This window comes from Erpetoichthys calabaricus, chromosome 1 (genome assembly GCF_900747795.2).
Source record: "Erpetoichthys calabaricus chromosome 1, fErpCal1.3, whole genome shotgun sequence".
Taxonomy (NCBI): domain Eukaryota; kingdom Metazoa; phylum Chordata; class Cladistia; order Polypteriformes; family Polypteridae; genus Erpetoichthys; species Erpetoichthys calabaricus.
Window position 1 is genome coordinate 350,828,876 of NC_041394.2, and position 21,902 is coordinate 350,850,777.

At 40.4% G+C, this 21,902-nt stretch overlaps 1 protein-coding gene across 1 annotated transcript in view; it reads left to right on the plus strand.

Moving 5' to 3' along the window:
• The first annotated feature begins 1,775 nt into the window (after positions 1 to 1,775).
• Positions 1,776 to 21,902, plus strand: part of LOC127527231 (zinc finger protein 260-like) — a 33,873-nt gene continuing 13,746 nt past the window's right edge. Inside the window, exon 1 of the mRNA XM_051925305.1 lies at positions 1,776 to 1,945. The gene's annotated coding sequence lies outside the window, so the exon portion shown is untranslated. The remainder of the gene's footprint in view (positions 1,946 to 21,902) is intronic.

Here is a 21,902-nt window from a genome sequence, read left to right on the forward strand (position 1 = left end):
GAAGAAGGAAGGAGAGATGTGTGCCATGTTGAAGTAGTGGCTGGTCCTCCTGCCCGGCACTTCTAGAATCCTCCATTCTCAACCTCTGCTCTGATCTGCTGTGCCTTTTCCAAGTGATCACGAGGTATTGGCCTATTTTTTTTTTTTTTTGAAAACTATCTCAGTTTCATTACACTGGCTGCCTGTCTCACATTGAATTGAATTCAAAGTTCTATTAAATAAGAGTTTGAGTATTTTAGACCCTGCCTGTATTTTGGAGTGTCTGCTCCCAACATTTCTTTTCTCAAACATTGCTTTGCTTTTTATTCCAACATCAACCATAAAAAACGTCAGCTTTCTGTACTCGTGCAACAAAATCTGGAATGCTTTGCCAACAGAGAAGTGCCAGGCTACAAATGTCAATCATCAAAACTTCAACAAGCCCACTTTTCTAATTTGGCTTTTTCTTAATTCCTTACATTGGTTATAGTAGATTAAAAATGGTACTGTGTACAATTTGTCAGATCTGCACTGGGCACTAACTTCTGCAGTTTTTCTCTGTTTTCTTTTTCCAGTTTATTGCAATGGTGCCCCCTGTGGGCAATCTGTTAACTCAACTCCAACTGCCTGTGATGCCAGAAAGAAGAAAAATTCACAAGATGTCCTGAATTGGAATTGCGATTGGACTGAGACGGCCACAATTATGTAAGCTGGGATGTGCAGAGGGGGCTGTGCAGGCTTTGTTGGGACCCCCAGAGGTTTATTATCTCCAGCATCCTTGACGGTTGCAAGTTTGTCTTTGTCCCTGGTCATTTGACCAGACAGTGTATTTATTACAAAGGACAAGGACCCATCCATTTGCTTCTTATTTACTTTTATAATACCTTCAATTTTCTTTGTAACTGTATATTTTTGTCACGCAATTTGAGCTACACTTCTAAGCAAAGGTGATATAAAAATATTATTTCTGAACAACTTTTAAGGGACAAATCAGGAAAAATGTCATTTTAAATATAACAAGTTTTTATCGAATATTGCTGGATGATAACTTTTTGAGGTTTTATCCCCTTTTTTTGATAAATTTAATGATTCACTTTTACTGCGTTCAAAACCTTGACCAACATTTTTTTGTTAAATATTAAGATACAAAACCTGCAAATATGTTTTTGTTTCCTTTCCGTAATAGTTTTTAACACCTCCCCATTGATGGCCATTTTCATTGTATTTGTGTTCTAGTTAAATGCAGTTACCTTTTATACATTTTTATGATTACTGATTTTTCTACTCATTTGACTCTCACCGTTGTGTGTGTGTATGTATGTATGTGTATACAGTATATATATATATATATATATAAATGTGTGTGTGTGTAATTTTGAGAAACATTGTCCCCACATCTTTCACTTTATTATTTTTAAACATGGCATTTATTTCTTCAATAAAAAATGTATTGTATTTCCTCTTTACTTTCTCGTATACCACGTGTAGGGAAAGCATTGTAATCGTCCGAAGAGTAAATGTGTAGATTTTGTTGAATCTGGACGTTTTAGACCTCCCTGTGTCCGAAAATACCATTTTTGGAATTATGTCTGTGTGTGTGTGTGTGCGTGCGCGTGAATGTAAACACGATGACTTGAGTGCGCTTTTACTTAAGTCAACCAAATTTTGCGTACATGTATTGGGTACAAAACGTAGCTTTCTATCAACATTTGGGTCTATTTCCATTAACTGGAAGTGGTGCTTTACCTTTTATTAATCTCCGATTCAACTACTTCTAGCAAGTTGTATGATGACGTGTTTCGTGACGTCATAAAAAGCGACGGCAGGCAATCTTCCCTCTGCCGCAATGCTGTTCTAAGAAGAAGGAAGTAGTACGAAGCTAGACAAGAGTGTCGTCTGCAGCTAGACCCCTCTCAAGCAGGAGTCGAACGAGTTTAGAATCGCATCACCGAGCGACAGAGAGAGGGTAAGTACTCGGGGTTTTGGGGGCTGCATTTTGTGAACACGTTAGATTTTGTTCGCTTCACTCGGTTACTGCACGCGACCGGAATCGGAGTTGGGCAGCGCGTTCACGTTAGTCAGCCCACCTGCGTGCTTTGCTCGAGTGAATCTCCATGTGGCCGCCGTTGTTCACTGGTGTATTTTCCTCCGGTTCACTTCACGTTATCGAGACTCGGTTGTATTTCAAAGCATTGACAAAAATATGGGGTGGAGGGAATTCACACCATCCCCCCAAGACCTAGTCCTACGCGTGTCATCCAGCCAAAAAAAAATTACAATAAACTTATTGTTTTATCTTTGTTAGGATAAATATACAAGAGATATTGATTGATTCTGTCCTATTAAGAGAGCCTACACCGATCATAAGATCACTGTTATTTATAGTGTGCGTGCTTCCGCATTTGGCGTTAGGTATTATTACTCAACTGTAGCGGAACTGAATTTTAGGATGCTGATACCACCTCTGTCAAAATAACCGCTAAAAGCCCCACAACCCTTCAGTCCAGAAGATCAGAATCACTTTAAATTTTTAATCTGTGGTCACCTATTGACCTGTAGATTGTGCCATTGAAATATCATGACTGCTACTCCAAGTCAGACAATTTAAGGGGAGAGGTGGGATTCGGCATAACGCCTGATTAAGATTCACAGGTGACCCTGGGCATCAGCAGCTCTTACACACACACACACACACGGAGACAAATCAAATGAAATCTACTGTAACAAGGTGTCGCAGACACCACTGACATGTATGCATTCTTCAGAATTCCAAATGAAGGTCCATAGACGTGAGTTGCTATTGGAATCTGCAATCAAGCTTTAATTGTTAATGATTTGTGAACCGCAGTTTTGTTGTTGTTTCCAGCATACATAATATTTAGAAAGTGGGGCAAAACACAGGAAAACCTCTCTTTTATTACATTTCAAATTATCACCTTTCTCCTTTGGAAAAAAATCTTGAAACTCAATTTAACCAAAAAAAAAAACAAAAAACACCAAAGTGAAATGCAAACAATATATTTTAGCAATCTGTATATAAGCAGGGTAGCCTATAAATATGAACAGACTGCAGAACAATAAATAAAAAAAACACACAAAGGCAAAATGGCTTCTTTATGGAAACTGTATTAGGGCCACAGAGAAAAAAAATATGGACTCAATGAAGAAGGAAAAAAAAGCGTATGTCAAGTAAAAAGTTTTTATTCTCGACATTTCCACTTTGATCTTGGCATTTCCACTTTATTCTTGACATTTATATCGAGATTAGAGTCGACAATTCCTCTTTAAACCCTTGTTTTTACTCTCTCTAGTTTAACTTTGCCATGTTGTAAACTTCAATTTTAAAATGAATGTTTAATTCACTAGATTTTCTCAAATCCCCATTCTAACTAATGTAGCACATTAAATGCTTTGTGTTAAATGTTGCTCAACTGAGTTGTTAATCGTTACGTGCTTCTCAAACTCAGTTTCCTCCTGCACTGAGAGGAGCTGCAGGCAGCGATCGCCACACAGAATCCATTCACTTCATGATATCCCTGCTCCCTGAACATTTAGAATGCTAAGATAAATACTTGATATCATTTTCATAATGAAATGGATTAAAGCAGGTATTAAACATGTGGGGGCACGGTGCCGTTGAGGTTGTGCTGCTGCCTCGCAGCAATGGGGTCCCAGGTGTTCCTTGCCTTGCATTTGCATGTTTTTCTGGTGGTTTACTCGGCGTGCTTCAGTTTCCTTTCAAAGTCATGTAGGATGTGCTGTTTTGTTCTGCTATATATTTTTTTTCTCTTCAAAAGACTCATCCAGATGACAGCTCCATAAAGTAAATGACCATCAATTGATAATCACAGATTTGTGAAATACCAGTGGCTCATGATTATTAAATGGACTCTCGCTGCATACAGTAACAAGCAGGTTTACTTAATCTGTTCGTTTCCTGCTAGTTAGCCTATCAAACATGAAAGAGTGCATTTTTTTGTAAAGCTTTTCAAAGCACTAGGAACCAACTTCCTATGCAATGAACCATTCCCAGAATAAAATGGTGTTTGGTCAAGCCAAGGATCCATCAACTGCTATTAAAGAACCAGGGTTTTTAAGAGTTTACCCATAATGCAGAGTCTACACAAAAGGTTTCTGCCGCAAATCATCAGATGGGACAGGGCCTCTTGCCTCTGTGTTTTTGTTTTTCTCCTGCTCCTTATTACTATAACATTAGCCTCCCCCTCACACCTGGTCAAGCTAACATTAGTTTCCTCTTTGCTAAATCCTGATGTTTGTGAGGTTTCATCTTTGTGAGCAATTTCAGAAACGTTTAGTAATATAACTGCATTTCTACCACTTTTACCTCTTTCCAGTGAATTCTCAAGCACACAATATTAGATTGGACACCTTCCATTTTATTATCACAGATCAGTTTAAATACCATGGGGTAAATGTCACAAGTAAACATAAAGCTCTTTATCAACAAAATTTTGCTGTCTGCATAGAAAAACTAAAGCAAGACTTGCATAGATGGTCAACCCTTCATCTCACTTTAGCTGGAAGAATTAACATTGTTAAGATGAATTTGCTTCCTTACGCTTCTCTTTAATATTTAAAAACAATCCAATACACAACTGTAAATCATTTTTTAAGAAGTTAGATTAAATCATAACCACATTTATTTGGAATTCAAAACATCCACACATCCAAAGAGCTTCTCTACAAAGACCTGAGGCAGAAGGTGGCATGGATCTACCCAACTTTTAATTTTATTACTGGGCAGCAAACATACAAGCTATAAAAACCTGAACACACATAGATAAACATACACAGGCTTGGTCTCCAATAGAAATAAAATCCTGCAGTTCATCTTTATATTTCCTGCTTTGTACCCCCAATAAGTACAAGTCATCGCTAATATACTAACAACCCAATTGTGCTTCACTCACTCAGAATATGGAACCAATGTAGGAAGCATTTTAAGATGGAGAATCTTATCTGTGGCACCCCTGCATGAGAACCACCTTTTTCAACCCTCACAAACATATGCAGTTTTTAATGTCTGGAAAACATTCGGATTAAATCACTTAGAGATCTGCACATAGACAACGTCTTTGCATCCTATGAACAATTACATTCCAAATTTAATTTCTGTACTATATAAAAACTTTTTAAAGTCCCTTCCTTTTAAAGATCCAAGAGGACAATAGGAAAAGAATTTCTCACTCAACATCTCAGGAAAGGAGTGGAAGGTAACAATGCACAGAATTCACTCGAGCTCCATATGTGCTAAGCACACAATTATTCAACTCAAAATTATAAATCGAGCAAATCTGTCTCGCTTAAAACTGTCCAAAATGTTTCCAGGGCAAGATCCAACCTGCGGACACTGCAATCAAGTTCCAACCTCACTGGGCCACATATTTTGGACCTGTACCAAATTAATATCATCCATCCATCCATCCATTATCCAACCTGCTATATCCTAACTACAGGGTCACGGGGGGTCTGCTGGAGCCAATCCTACCCAACACAGGGCACAAGGCAGGAAACAAACTCAAGGCAGGTCACCAGCCCATCGCAGGACGCACACACTATGGACAATTTAGGATTGCCAATACACCTAAGTGGCATGTCTTTGGACTATGGGAGAAAAACGGAGCACCCGGGGGAAACCCACGCAGACACGGAGAGAACATGCAAACTCCACACGGGGAGAACCCGGGATGCAAACCCAGGTCTACATTAACATCATTCTGGACCAAAATCTTTAAGTGCCTTTCAGACATCCTTGGTGTCCTAATCCACTAACAGCTGTGTTTGGTGGGCTCACAGAGAGGCTTAAAGTGGAGAAGGACAAACAAACTGTGATTGCCTTTACCTCACTATTGGCACACAGACTTATTTTACCAAACTGGAAGAATCCTAACTCTCCTTCTCTAAGTCAGTGGGTAACTGATGTTTAATATTATTTGAAATTGGAAAAAATCAAATTCTCACTTAGAGGATCTGTGCAGTACTTTTTCAAAACCTGGCAGGATCTAATCAATAACATTTTAGAATAAGCTTTTAAGGCACTCTATTTTTATGTATTTACATATTTTTACTATTATTAAAGTGCTACTCTGCTGACCTAGCACTCTTTCTCATGGGGGTGGGGGTCAATTTGTTTTAAACCAGTTTTGTTAAACGTGACTTGCATGTATGGAATGTTTTTTTGATTTTAATAAAATATTGAAAAAAAAGATTTTGATGAATGAAACTTTTAGACCTCCCGGAGTCCGAAAATGCTATTTTTGGAATTGTGTCTGTGTGTGTGTAAACACGATAACTTGAGTTTACTTTCACTTAGTTCAACCAAATTGTGTGTACAAGTATTAGGTACAAAACGTAGATTTCTATCAACTTTTCGTCTATTTCCTGTAACCGGAAGTGGTACTTTACCGTTTTTTCGGATTTTTTTTTTAACTTTTACTTTTATAATAATTGTTCAATATGTTATTAATTTGATTTGCTTTATTGTTGGTGGTTCTTTAATGTACATCATATAATCATTCTCTTGGGGTTTGCTCCTTAAATATCCATCCTCATATCCGACTATACGAGAAGTCGAGGGGAGACCACTCCCGATTTTTAAATTTATAAAAATGAACCGACTCTCTGTATCACTGCTCAGTTACTAGAGAATATTTTATTTTACAGCTGTTAAATTAAGTTCACTTTTATTGTCTTAATAGGTAAGTTTGGTTTCTCAGCGGGTTTTACAGAGACATCTTGAAATAACATTAAAAACACATCACTAAGAACAAACATATTATGAAAATGAACTATAACAGCAAGCACTTACTGTAAAATAAACAGATCAAACATATCACACATAAAAATGAAATTAACATTTAGATTTGACTGATTGATTCAAGTGATAACGGCTCACTCACTTAACTTAAGTCTGTGGATGTAAAGTTGAACTTCTTTATAAGATTAATAGCCGTTGGAATAAATGAGGATTTGGACCAGTGACTTTATACTCTTGATTCCTTCAGCCTCTGACCTGATTGCACAACTGAGAACGAATTAAAGAATCTGAACAAGTGGACAGTCACAGTTAACACTAAGGGGGACAGTCGGCACAATGCCATGCAGAACAGTGTTACATTCTTTTCTTTTGCTGAAAAAGGACCTTTTATTTCTATAAAACTTATTTGGCTACGTTGGGTTTTTGTAAACCTGATGTCTTAAGACAAAAGCCAATTTTATTAATAATAATTGAAATCTAAAGATATTTTTAAACAAACACAATTTGTCCATAGAGGAAAACTGCAACACTAGATCAAAATATAATCCATTACGTGACTGGAAAAAGTAGTACTAGGGTGTTGTGCCATTTTAGCCATTGTGAATTTAGTGAGAAGTCAAGCAGAATGACACCTTTTATTGGCTCACTAAAAAGATTACAATATGCAGGCTTCCGAGGCAACTCAGGCCCCTTCTTCAGGCAAGTTGTAATCTAATCATTAAGTGCGTGCGGTGTGTGTGTGACTACCTGGACCCAGTTGCGTGTGTATTGAAAGACTACGTCATCGCACACTTTACGGGTGCTGCCCAATCTGTTTAACACATGCGTGACGTCATCCACGGTGACAGACAGTGACAAGAGCCACACTACCGCCTGTTCTGCCGTGCACGAGATGAGAGGCTGCTTTCGATTTCTTTGCAAGTGAAGCGGGATTCGAAACGAGAGGTAGAGGATAAGTTCTCCGGGGTTGAGGACGCATATTATTATTATTATTATTATGCATGCGTGAGTTTGCCTTTGCTCCACTCAGAGTTAGTGCACGCGACGTAAATGAGAGGCGAACAGCGTGTTCGTGTCATTGAGGCCATCATCTGCCTTTGCTTGAGTGAATCCCCCTGTAGTCCTCCTGTCTTTGCCGTTCAGTTCACATTATCGAGTCCCATTTCTACTTTAAATCGCCGCCTCATTCTATTCGTTCTTTTCCCTTTTTTTCTTCATTCGTGTCCTTCTCAGATCGCCAAATTCAATGAGGCGATGATTCCACACCACCACAGTGCTTTAATGATTGCTTCCTTTTCTTCTTTATCAGTTCGGAGTCGGGCTTTTTACTTCTACAGTAGTTGGTAAAAGAGAAAAACAATCTGAAGAAATAGGAGACCATGATGGTGGAGAAAAGTCGGATCGAGTACGAGCTGAGAACGAATATACGTGTATAGCTGGAGAACATTATACTGTAGCCATGCTGCTGTTTTATGTCTCTGTTAACGTGACTGTAAAAATAAATGAAATGATAATAACTGGCCACCAACATCGGGACGTGAGCATTTTAAAACATGGCCTAACATTCTGAAACATAACACTACATATGCATTTATATGTATTGCCTGGATGGATGATTATTTGAATGTGTTTTTATATATATATATATATATATATATATATATATATATATACAGTGGTGTGAAAAACTATTTGCCCCCTTCCTGATTTCTTATTCTTTTGCATGTTTGTCACACAAAATGTTTCTGATCATCAAACACATTTAACCATTAGTCAAAATATAACACAAGTAAACACAAAATGCAGTTTTTAAAATGATGGTTTTTATTATTTAGGGAGAAAAAAAATCCAAACCTACATAGCCCTGTGTGAAAAAGTAATTGCCCCCTTGTTAAAAAATAACCTAACTGTGGTGTATCACACCTGAGTTCAATTTCCGTAGCCACCCCCAGGCCTGATTACTGCCACACCTGTTTCAATCAAGAAATCACTTAAATAGGAGCTGCCTGACACAGAGAAGTAGACCAAAAGCACCTCAAAAGCTAGACATCATGCAAGATCCAAAGAAATTCAGGAACAAATGAGAACAGAAGTAATTGAGATCTATCAGTCTGGTAAAGGTTATAAAGCCATTTCTAAAGCTTTGGGACTCCAGCGAACCACAGTGAGAGCCATTATCCACAAATGGCAAAAACATGGAACAGTGGTGAACCTTCCCAGGAGTGGCCGGCCGACCCAAAATTACCCCAAGAGCGCAGAGACGACTCATCCGAGAGGTCACAAAAGACCCCAGGACAACGTCTAAAGAACTGCAGGCCTCACTTGCCTCAATTAAGGTCAGTGTTCACGACTCCACCATAAGAAAGAGACTGGGCAAAAACGGCCTGCATGGCAGATTTCCAAGACGCAAACCACTGTTAAGCAAAAAGGAACATTAGGGCTCGTCTCAATTTTGCTAAGAAACATCTCAATGATTGCCAAGACTTTTGGGAAAATACCTTGTGGACTGATGAGTCAAAAGTTGAACTTTTTGGAAGGCAAATGTCCCGTTACATCTGGTGTAAAAGGAACACAGCATTTCAGAAAAAGAACATCATACCAACAGTAAAATATGGTGGTGGTAGTGTGATGGTTTGGGGTTGTTTTGCTGCTTCATGACCTGGAAGGCTTGCTGTGATAGATGGAACCATGAATTCTACTGTCTACCAAAAAATCCTGAAGGAGAATGTCCGGACATCTGTTCGTCAACTCAAGCTGAAGCGATCTTGGGTGCTTCAACAGGACAATGACCCAAAACACACCAGCAAATCCACCTCTGAATGGCTGAAGAAAAACAAAATGAAGACTTTGGAGTGGCCTAGTCAAAGTCCTGACCTGAATCCAATTGAGATGCTATGGCATGACCTTAAAAAGGCGGTTCATGCTAGAAAACCCTCAAATAAAGCTGAATTACAACAATTTTGCAAAGATGAGTGGGCCAAAATTCCTCCAGAGCGCTGTAAAAAGACTCATTGCAAGTTATCGCAAACGCTTGATTGCAGTTATTGCTGCTAAGGGTGGCCCAACCAGTTATTAGGTTCAGGGGGCAATTACTTTTTCACACAGGGCCATGTAGGTTTGGATTTTTTTTTCTCCCTAAATAATAAAAACCACCATTTACAAACTGCATTTTGTGTTTACTTGTGTTATATTTGACTAATGGTTAAATGTGTTTGATGATCAGAAACATTTTGTGTGACAAACATGCAAAAGAATAAGAAATCAGGAAGGGGGCAAATAGTTTTTCACACCACTGTATATATATATATATATATGTATGTATGTTGCTAAAGCCCAAACCAGTAATGCCTGTGAATGAGTATAAGAGAAGTACGATACAATACAGTTTATTTTTGTATAGCCCAAAATCACACAGGAAGTGCCACAATGGGCTTTAACAGGCCCTGCCTCTTGACAGCCCCCCAGCCTTGACTCTCTAAGAAGACAAGAAAAAACTCCCAAAAAAACCTAGTAGGGAAAAATGGAAGAAACCTGAGGAAAGGCAGTTCAAAGAGAGACCCCTTTCCAGGTAGGTTGGGCGTGCAGTGGGTGTCAAAAAGAAGGGGGTCAATACAATACAATGCAGTACACAGAACAGATATATAAATTTTAGAAGTACAGAGCAGAATTTAACAGTAGATGATATATCCCATAATAAGATTTGGATTTGTGTAGAGTCCTGGAGACCTCATCCTTCAAGCTGCCTCCCCCATTTGCCCATTCCACGGCTGAAACAGTGCTGGGCCAGCCAATCCGATGAAAGGAAGTGAATAGAGATTTGTGGTTAGTGTTACCGTCTCATAATTCCAGCAGACTGAATTTGAACCCCGGCCTGTTTATGGTCTATGCAGGTTCTCATAGTTGGTTCCTGCCCTTTACAGGTACTCTGGTTTTCTTCTCATATCCCAGTGGCGTCTGTTTGTTTGTTCTGCACTGGACGATGGTGGTGAGGAGGAAGCAGCGGAGTCCTATGTGGTCGCTGCTACATGTAGCTTTAACATGATGAGCCCAACCAGGCATTGTGGGTCAACCCTCAGAACAGATTTTCAAAATGCTTCTCTGGGGCCTCTGAGTTGTTCTACATCTGATTCTGTTCAAATTCACCCAGAAACCTGAGATTCCTGACTTTATTTTTAATGCTAAGACCTTCTCATTAAAGCAAATGTAACATAACTAAAAATTCAGGTTTTTATTTTATTGTAATGTTTATAAGTCTCCACTTTAAAAAACTTCATCAGTGTCAGACAACACACCACATCCCATAATTAGACTCCATTATACAGAATGGGACTGTTGGTTTGAAAACTGATGCCTAAAACTATGAGGTGTACTAATATTCTGGGCACCTTTATTAAAACATTGCTGCATCTGTCAAGTAGAAAGATTGTGTGCTCCCTGACTTGACACTATGATGATCTTGTAAGCCACACACGATTTGAGTTTTCCGAGTAAGTCCACAGATGCCAACTACCTTTTTATTCTGAGTACCATGATATAAATGGTACTGTGCCGCTGTCCATTGAGCAGGTCCAGAATAATAAAACAAGTACGCCTTCCACCTGTGTAAGATTGCACACCTCTTATTTCACCCGCTTCTCTTCTCCTGGTGCAGGTATTGAGAATTTAGATTAAAGATCAATGTGCCGCCTTATAAGTTTTAGAGCTATTAGTTCTTAAGCCTATGCTTGAAGCAGCTTTAAAGGCCACAAATGATTTTGGCATGAGGTCTGTGTCTTTTGCAGTGCCTGTCTGTCTTTTCAATTGTTATGTTTCAAGCCTCAGTGAATCAAGGACATTGTGCTCTCTGACAGAAAAACAAACCTTGTTTTGAGAACACAGCTGCTGTGGCCTTTAGCTGACAGAAAAGACTAAACAAGTTCACACAGTCCTGAACTTAAGAAAACCAAGCAAGCTTCCACATTTAGTGCATATACGTTTAATGTCATTTAAATTTATATATCAAGACTTTTCAGTTCTTTAGATCATGGATGTCAAACTCCAGGCCTGGTGGGCCGCAGTGACTGCAGGTTTTCATTCTAACCCTTTTCCTAATCAGTGACCAGGTTTCACTGCTAATTAACTTCTTTTTCCCTTCAGTGTAATAGCCCTGTTTTTAAGGATTCAGTCCTCTGAATTGATCCTTTTCATCGTTAAATGTTAGCCAATGAGAAATGAGAAATGAAATGTGCTGACAGATGACCAGCTAAACTGGGGCTTCAAACTCCTACCAGTTTCTTAATGAGAAGCCAAATCTTGCTGTTAATTAAACCCGTTATTAAATTCTGCAGCTTGTTGCTGCTCTCATTCAGCTACAGCAGACACTTCCAAAACTTGATTTTTTGTTTTTCCTAAAAACACCATCGCAATGTTTTGGTGACTTCGGAGATCAACCTTACTGAGACCACCACCTTTCTTTATATTCGGATATTGTGTGATGGGCGCAGGTGAGCTGGTCATGTGATGGCTTGTTTCATGTCTTATTATTGTTTGGCTGCTAATTATGGAAAAACAAACAACTAAGGTGCCTGAGTCAAGTTAATTAAAACTAAGGCAAAAGAAGTGAATTAGCAGCCAAAATTGCACACTAATTTAGAAGATGGTTAGAATGAAAACCTGTAGCCAACTGCGGCCCTCCAGGATCAGAGTTCAAAACCCCTGCCTTAGATTATAAATGAAGGCAACTGTACTAGCTGGCTTTGAGCTACAGAAGAGTTTAAGAGTTGATTATTAAAGGTGTGTGCTTCTCCTCTCTTCAACAGATGCTCAAGGCCTCCTGATTTCATTCCTAGGGACTTGGCCTCGGTGCTGACAAACAGGGTGAGAGTGTGAGGCTGCACACAGTAGCATAGCTGCCTGCTTTTCCAGGCTTTCAAGTTAGCACGTTTATATGTTTTAGATACAATTGGAGTCTACAGTGGTGTGAAAAACTATTTGCCCCCTTCCAGATTTCTTATTCTTTTGCATGTTTGTCACACAAAATGTTTCTGATCATCAAACACATTTAACCATTAGTCAAATATAACACAAGTAAACACAAAATGCAGTTTTTAAAATGATGGTTTTTATTATTTAGGGAGAAAAAAAATCCAAACCTACATGGCCCTGTGTGAAAAAGAATTTGCCCCCTTGTTAAAAAAATAACCTAACTGTGGTGTATCACACCTGAGTTCAATTTCCGTAGCCTCCCCCAGGCCTGATTACTGCCACACCTGTTTCAATCAAGAAATCACTTAAATAGGAGCTGCCTTACACAGAGAAGTAGACCAAAAGCACCTCAAAAGCTAGACATCATGCCAAGATCCAAAGAAATTCAGGAACAAATGAGAACAGAAGTAATTGAGATCTATCAGTCCTGGTAAAGGTTATAAAGCCATTTCTAAAGCTTTGGGATTCCAGCGAACCACAGTGAGAGCCATTATCCACAAATGGCAAAAACATGGAACAGTGGTGAACCTTCCCAGGAGTGGCCGGCCGACCAAAATTACCCCAAGAGCGCAGAGACGACTCATCCGAGAGGTCACAAAAGACCCCAGGACAACGTCTAAAGAACTGCAGGCCTCACTTGCCTCAATTAAGGTCAGTGTTCACGACTCCACCATAAGAAAGAGACTGGGCAAAAACGGCCTGCATGGCAGATTTTCCAAGATGCAAACCACTGTTAAGCAAAAGAACATTAGGGCTCATCTCAATTTTGCTAAGAAACATCTCAATGATTGCCAAGACTTTTGGGGAAAATACCTTGTGGACTGATGAGTCAAAAGTTGAACTTTTTGGAAGGCAAATGTCCCGTTACATCTGGCGGTAAAGGAACACAGCATTTCAGAAAAAGAACATCATACCAACAGTAAAATATGGTGGTGGTAGTGTGATGGTCTGGGGTTGGTTTGCTGCTTCAGGACCTGGAAGGCTTGCTGTGATAGATGGAACCATGAATTCTACTGTCTACCAAAAAATCCTGAAGGAGAATGTCCGGCCATCTGTTCGTCAACTCAAGCTGAAGCGATCTTGGGTGCTTCAACAGGACAATGACCCAAAACACACCAGCAAATCCACCTCTGAATGGCTGAAGAAAAACAAAATGAAGACTTTTGGAGTGGCCTAGTCAAAGTCCTGACCTGAATCCAATTGAGATGCTATGGCATGACCTTAAAAAAAAGGCGGTTCATGCTAGAAAACCCTCAAATAAAGCTGAATTACAACAATTTTGCAAAGATGAGTGGGCCAAAAATTCCTCCAGAGCGCTGTAAAAGACTCATTGCAAGTTATCACAAATGCTTGATTGCAGTTATTGCTGCTAAGGGTGGCCCAACCAGTTATTAGGTTCAGGGGGCAATTACTTTTTCACACAGGCTAGCTTTTGAGGTGCTTTTGGTCTACTTCTCTGTGTCAGGCAGCTCCTATTTAAGTGATTTCTTGATTGAAACAGGTGTGGCAGTAATCAGGCCTGGGGGTGGCTACGGAAATTGACTCAGGTGTGATACACCACAGTTAGGTTATTTTTTAACAAGGGGGCAATTCCTTTTTCACACAGGGCCATGTAGGTTTGGATTTTTTTTTCTCCCTAAATAATAAAAACCACCATTTACAAACTGCATTTTGTGTTTACTTGTGTTATATTTGACTAATGTTAAATGTGTTTGATGATCAGAAACATTTTGTGTGACAAACATGCAAAAGAATAAGAAATCAGGAAGGGGGCAAATAGTTTTTCACACCACTGTATATGTCATCACTACTTCATGAATCAATATAATAATTCATCAATTTATAGCCAGTCATGTCAAGTGGAGCATTATTGTCATCTCAACCATTTATATTAAAGTACACAAATGAAATAACATCCTCCAGGACTAAAGGTTCAATGTACAACACAACGAGACAACAGCACTTCAGACAGATCACAAAAAGATGAATGGGAGGAGGCAATAAATAATATAATATCTATACATATACAGTCATATGAAAAAGTTTGGAAACCCCTCTCAGCCTGCATAATAATTTACTTTCAACAATAACGATAACAGTGGTATGTCTTTCATTTCCTAGGAACATCCAAGTACTGTGGTGTTTTCTGAACAAAGATTTTTAGTGAAGCAGTATTTAGTTGTATGAAATTAAATCAAATGTGAACAACTGGCTGTGCACAAATGTGGGTCCCTTTGTCATTTTGCTGATTTGAATGCCTGTCACTGCTCAATGCTGATTACTGGCAACACCAAATTGGTTGGATGAGCTCATTAAGCCTTGAACTTCATAGACAATCATGATGAAAGGTATTTAAGGTGGTCAATTGCAAGTTGTGCTTCCTTACCTTTGACTCTCCTCTGAAGAGTGACAGCATGGGATCCTCAAGCAACTCTCAAAAGATCTGAAAACAAAGATTGTTGAGTCTCCTGGTTTAGGGGAAGGCTACAAAAAGCTATCTCAGATGTTTAAACTGTCAGTTTCAACTGTAAGGAATGGAATCAGGAAATGGAAGGCCACAGGCACAGTTGCTGTTAAACCCAGCAGGTCTGGCAGGCCAAGAAATATCCAGGAGCGCATATGAGCAGGATTGTGAGAATGGTTACACACAACCCACAGATCACCTCCAAAGACCTGCAAGAACATCTTGCTGCAGATGGTGTATCTGTACATTGTTCTACAATTCAGAGCAATTTGCACAAAGAACATCTGTATGGCAGGGTGATGAGAAAGAAGCCCTTTCTGCACTCACGCCACAAACGAGTCGCTTGTTGTATGTGAATGCTCATTTAGACAAGCCAGATTCGTTGTGGAACAAAGTGCTTTGAACTGATGAGACAAAAATGGAGTTATTTGGTCATAACAAAAAGTGCTTTGCATGGCGGAAGAAGAACACCACATTCCAAGAAAACACCTGCTATCTATTGTCATATTTGGTGGAGGTTCCATCATGCTGTGGGGCTGTGTGGCTAGTTCAGGGACTGGGGCCCTTGTTAAAGTCGAGGGTCGGATGAATTCAACCCAATATCAACAAATTCTTCAAGATAATGTTCAAGCATCAGTCACAAAGTTGAAGTTACGCAGGGGTTGGATATTCCAGCAAGACAATGACCCAAAACACAGTTCGAAATCTACAAAAGCATTCATGCAGAGAGAGAAGTACAATGTTCTGGAATGGCCATCACAGTCCCCTGACTTGAATATCATCGAAAATCTATGGGATGATTTGAAGCAGGCTGTCCGTGCTCAGCAGCCATCAAATTTAACTGACTGGAGAGATTTTGTATGGAAGAATGGTCAACCATACCTCCATCCAGAATCCAGACACTCAAAGGCTATAGGAGGACAGCGTCTAGAGGCTGTTATATTTGAAAAGGAGGCTCAACTAAGTATTGATGTCATATCTCTGTTGGGGTGCCCAAAAGTATGTACCTGTCTAATTTTGTTATGATGCATATTTTCTGTTAATCCAATAAACTTAATGTCACTGCTGAAATACTACTGTTTCCATAAGGCATGTCATTTATTAAAAGGAAGTTGTTACTTTGAAAGCTCTACCAATGAGAAACAGAAATCCAATTAATTAAGAGGGGTTCCAAAGTTTTTCATATCACTGAAGCTGCACGTATATACCAAATATACAAATACATCTGTCCATTATATAATACAAAAATCCTGGGCGGAGACGAGACTTTTTGGAAGATTTTTTTCAATCCTGCCCTCCTCTCAGCCATTTCCTTTTAACGGCCCACACCCCCAGTCCACTCACCTCTCATTTGTTTTGAATGCTTTTGCCAGACAGTTCCTGCGCCCTCAGCTCTTATAAATTTTTACGTTTTCTTCAATTTAAGTTCCCAATAAAAGAAGACTTATTATGTCCAAATCTTAATGAAGAATTTCATCTTGAAGGGTTATCAACAGAAGAAATGAGTACACGGGCAATCCTAGCACCGAGAAACCATGAAGTCAAACGAATTAACGTGAAAACTGTCGATCGGTTACACAGCAAATTGGTTAAATGTGTATCCATAGACTATGCTGAAACAGTTGGTGGTGATTGTGTGGAAGATGAAGACATCAACTTACAATATCCTGTAGAATATCGACAACTGTTAACAAAGTCCGGTCTTCCAACAGCCGAATTACTGTTGAAAGAAGGATGTATCGTAATGTTATTGCATAATTTATGTCTGAGTGATGGGCTATACAATAGGACAAGATTAGTTGTATTCAAAATTGGTCGAACAATTCTGACATGTAAAATTTTAACAGGCGAAAAGAAAGGTAATGTAGTACATCTTCAGGATTTAACATTAGACACCAAAGGAGATGTTGATATGCCATTCGTATTAAAACGTTGACAGTTTCCCATTAGAATAGTTTTTGCAAAGACAATTAACAAATCACAGAGACAAACATTCGAAAAAGTCAGTTTATTTATTAGAAAAAAGAAATGATATTCACTCACGGGCAGTTATACGTTGCGTTGTCACAATGTAAGGCCAAATACAGAATCAAAATTCAATGCGATATTGACGAAAAGTTAATTAAAACATTTTTTTACTGAAGTTTTACATTAAAAGAGTAAGTTTAAAAAGTATTTGTGTGTTAATTTCAAAGCCAAACAGAACAAAAACGTACAACTTAACGAATACCTCTAAAGCAACATCTTTATATATAATCTTCATTTGGATCTTGATCTTTGTTTGTCTGCGAATTCATGTTCCCCTGACACTGCCTTGGTTGTTACTTTTGTTTACAAACACTGTCGATACCACTCTTTGTGTTTTATATCTGGCGTCGACACCTGCTACGTTGTCGAGACTGTGGTTTTTTGTGTTTCTATCGACCGTCATTGGCAGCACTTCGTCCAAATCGAATGTTCACCCACTTCTTGGAGTCGGCAGTCAGAGTATATAAGTCGGACACACTTCTGTGATTTTCCATTAGTCGGCGTTTGGAGTTCAAGAAAGAAGCATTGGTTCTTCCTTACTCTTTGGATTGGCACAAAGCAACCTGCGACATTGGAGAAAGGTTGAGAAGAGATCGTGAGAGGAAACGACAGCATCGTGAAAATGAGACGGACTGTGAACGGAGTGAAGCAGAAATGCTCCTCCACCACCACATAATTACTATTCGGACAGTGATTCCGAGTAGGCCGTTCCTATCGAATCAATGTCCAAGGGTTTTGTTTTGTAATTTTGTTTCCCTTATAAAAAATCATAATGCTGTGCGACGAAGGGCCCAGTTCACTACTGGCAGCCACGTTTAAACAGGGAGCCCTTCACAGACAACTTTAACACGTGCAACATAGTTGGGCGCACATGGCTAGTGAAACATAAATTTCTTTCAATTTATTACATTTTACTATTTTTAATATGGTTAATTACTCGCTGTAATGTAAAATAGTTGGTTTGATTATCCAAATGTAACAATTCCCATGAAAATAACAATCTGTTTAAATTGTACATTCGCTTTCCCATACGTGAAGTGGCTGGCGCGTAGAGCATGATTGGGGGTTGGCGAGCGAAGTGAGCAGGGGGCAGTCCCCCCTAGTATCTAGCAAAAAGGACTTTGGGGAGGGAGGCACATCAGAGAGGCTGTAACAAATGCAGACTGTAGACTTAGAACTATAAGAATCCATGCAGAAAAAACAAATAAACAGCAGGTAAGTAGTATAAACCTGTATTATATGTGCAGTTCTTTAGTTCAATTACAATGTGCAAATATGAACAATTGTGCAAGTATGCATTGTGTTGAGAGAGTAAAGTATGTACATATGGACAGATATATTGGCTTGTAAACATAACATTGTAGGCATAAACATCGTAAGTTTTATAAGAAACAGCCAGGGGGATTAAATGGGGGAGAGTAATTAGTGGAGAAGACAGTCCAGTGCGGAAGGGGGCAGCATGGTGTTCAGGACCCGAACTGCTTGGGGGAAGAAGCCATTGCACAGTCTAGCAGGTCTGCTTGTGTCGCTGCAGAGTCTTCTTCTTCCAGATGGAATGGGGGGTAAACAGTTCGTGGGAGGGGTGTGGGGGTCGGCCACAATGCTAGTGGCCTTCTGTAGGGAGCGGGAGTTGTAAATGTCTTGGATGCTTGGTAGAGGGCTGCCTATGATGTGCTCAGCAATCCACACAATCCTCTGAAGGGCTCTGCGGTCGGAGGTGTGACAGTTTCCATACCAGACTGTAACACAGCTGGTGCCTCTGTAGAAGGTGGTGAGGATGGGTTTGGGGAGGTGCACTTTCTTCAGTCGACACAGAAAGGGAAGGTGCTGCTGGGCTCTTTTGGTCAGGGAACCGGTGTTGCCAGTCCAGGAGAGGAAACCCTGTGAGGTGAACACCATGGAATTTGGTGCTCTTCACTCTCTCCACTGTGACGCCGTCGATGCTGAGTGGGGAGTGGCCAACCTTGGTCTTTCTGAAGTCAACAATCAGCTATTTTGTGTTGGCAACATTAAGAGACAGACTATTGTCCTTGTATGAGGCTCCCAGCCGTTGCACCTCCTCTCTGTATCGTTATCTTTGATGAGCCCTACAACTGTGGTGTCATCCGCAAACTTGGTAATATGATTTGTGCTAGAGCTGTAGGTGCAGTCATGTGTCAGCAGCGTGAAGAGCAACAGACTCAGCACACATCCTTGGGGGGCACCTGTGCTCAGCGTGATGCTGTTGGAGCTGATGTTGCCGATCTGGACTGTCTGGGGTGAGGAAGACCAGGATCCAGTTGCAGGTGGAGGTGTTCAGTCCAAGCAGGTCCAGCTTGCCAATCAGCTGCTGAGGGATGATGGTGTTGAATGAATGGCATTCACACATGGGTGTTCTATGTGTGACAGGGCCAGATGGTGTGCAGGTCCGATTGTATTGTCTGTTGATTGGTTTGTGCGGTACTGAGCTGGTTCTTAATGTGGCTCAGGACTATCCCCTCAAAGCACTTCATGATGACTGGTGTAATTGTTAATGGGCGGTAATTATTGAGATCTGAAGCTGTTGGCCTTCTTTGGAACAGGTCTGCTGGTGGTGGCCTTGAAGCACTGAGGGACGACAGCTTGACTCAGGGAGGTGTTGAAGATGTCTACAAGAACATCAGTCAGCTGGTCAGCACAGTCTCTGAGCACACGTCCGGGTATGTTATCAGGTCCAGCAGCTTTGCGTGGGTTGACACTGGTGAGAGTCTTTCTCACATTGGCAGCAGACAGGGATAGCACCTCATTGTCTGGAGTGGGGGTGGTCTGTGTTGGCTTTGTGTTCTGGGTCTCAAACCTGGCATAGAAGGAGTTGAGCGCATCCGGAAGAGATGTGTTAATATCGCACACACACGTCGGGGTCCTGTAGTTAGTGATGGCTGGGATACCCTGTCGCATGAGCCGTGCATCTCTCGAACAGGTGAAGTGATTGTTGATTTTCTTTGCATATTTGCACTTTGCCAACTTGATGCCCCAGGACAGGTTGGTTCTTGCTGCTCTGAGCGCCACATTGTCATTTGCTCTGAAAGCAGCAATCCCATGTTTTCAGCAGTTCATGAACTTCTGGTGTAAACCATTGCTTCTGGTTGGCACCCGTTGTGACAGTTTTGATAATAATGACATCTTCAATGCATGTGTAGATGTATCCCGTCACAGTCGCGGCATACTCATTAATGTCAATGTGCTGGCCAGCTTCTCTGAAGATGTTCCAGTCTGTGCACTAGAAACACTCCTGCAGGGCTTCAGTAGCTCCCTCTGGCCATGTTTTGATCTGCTTTGTCACAGGTTTTACTCTCTTCAGCAGTGGGTTGTATGCTGGAGTGGGAATTAGCGTAGTGTGTTCAGAGAGTCTGAGGTTTTTTGGGGGGGGTTGCTGTGTATGCAGATCTGGTGTTTGTGTAGACCAAGGCCAATATATTCACTCCTCTCATTGGGAACTGGACATGTTGGTGGAATGTGGGCAGCACAGTCTTTAAATTTGCTTGACTGAAGTCCCTGGCGAAGATGAGAAAGCCCTTGGGGTACCAAGATTGCAGTTTGCTGATGGCTTCGTACAACTCAAACAGCAGCTCCTTAGCCTAAGCATCGGGGGGAATGTACACCTCCACAATAACAATGACGCTGAACTCCAGCGGCAATTAATAAGGTCTGCACTTCACTGCTACGAATTCCACCAGTGTTGAATGGTATGTGGTGATCATATTTGTGTTTCTACACCATTCTGTGTTGATATAAATACACAGACCGCCGCCGCATGTTTTTCCAGGTTTTCTGGTGTCTCTGTCTGCACGGATAGCTGAATGGCCGCATCGGAAATGTTGTTATTCAACCAGTTTTCCGTGAAAATGAACACACAGCAGTCCCTCCTGTCACAATGTGCAGCTTTCTGTAATCGGATGTGGTTGAGTTTGTTTTCCAGCGAGTGAACATTCGCCAGTATGATGGATGGGACCACCGATCTGGTAGAATTAGCCTTTAGCTTAGCCCGGACGCCTCTCCGCTTACCGCGCTTCTAGGTTCGCTCGCACCGCTTTCGGCGTCTCTTCGCTGGGATGAGCGCTACAGGCGATTTGGGGATGGGCTTGCGGAACAGGTGGAGCTCCTCTGTTACAGCATGTGTCGGTGAAGTTGTTATCCTTAAATCTTTTGTTGATTTTTCAAAAGATTGCAGCAGTTGTACGCAAGTCTTTGCACGCCTCTCACACACATGTTGTCGTAACAGATTTGACTACAAATTTTTTTTTTTTAAAAATGCAGCATATTTGGGATGCGGAGTAGCCTCTGCGTCCTAATGTGCTGCCATTTTGCAAAATGTATAATACCAGCTAGCCTAACTATGGAAGAGTTAACTATTAAAGTCTTGCATTTTTCTTGTCTTCAAGCAGCCAGGAAGCACTGCGCTTGTCTGTTCCACGCTGACCACAGCTCAGCCCTTATCAGTGAAGCTGCACCCTGCACAGCTGCCTATGATTTTAGCCTTATAGGATGTATAGAAAAATGTATTCTTCAAATTGGTAATCTCTACGTTTTAGAAAAGTATTATAAACACATGAGAAAAGTAAATACTATATTTCACTAAGCGTTAAGATGTAAGAGTTAGGATTAAAAAGACTTACGCTGACATATTTTTTATTATTCTGTATGAGCTAGAAACCACCAATAGTTTATAAG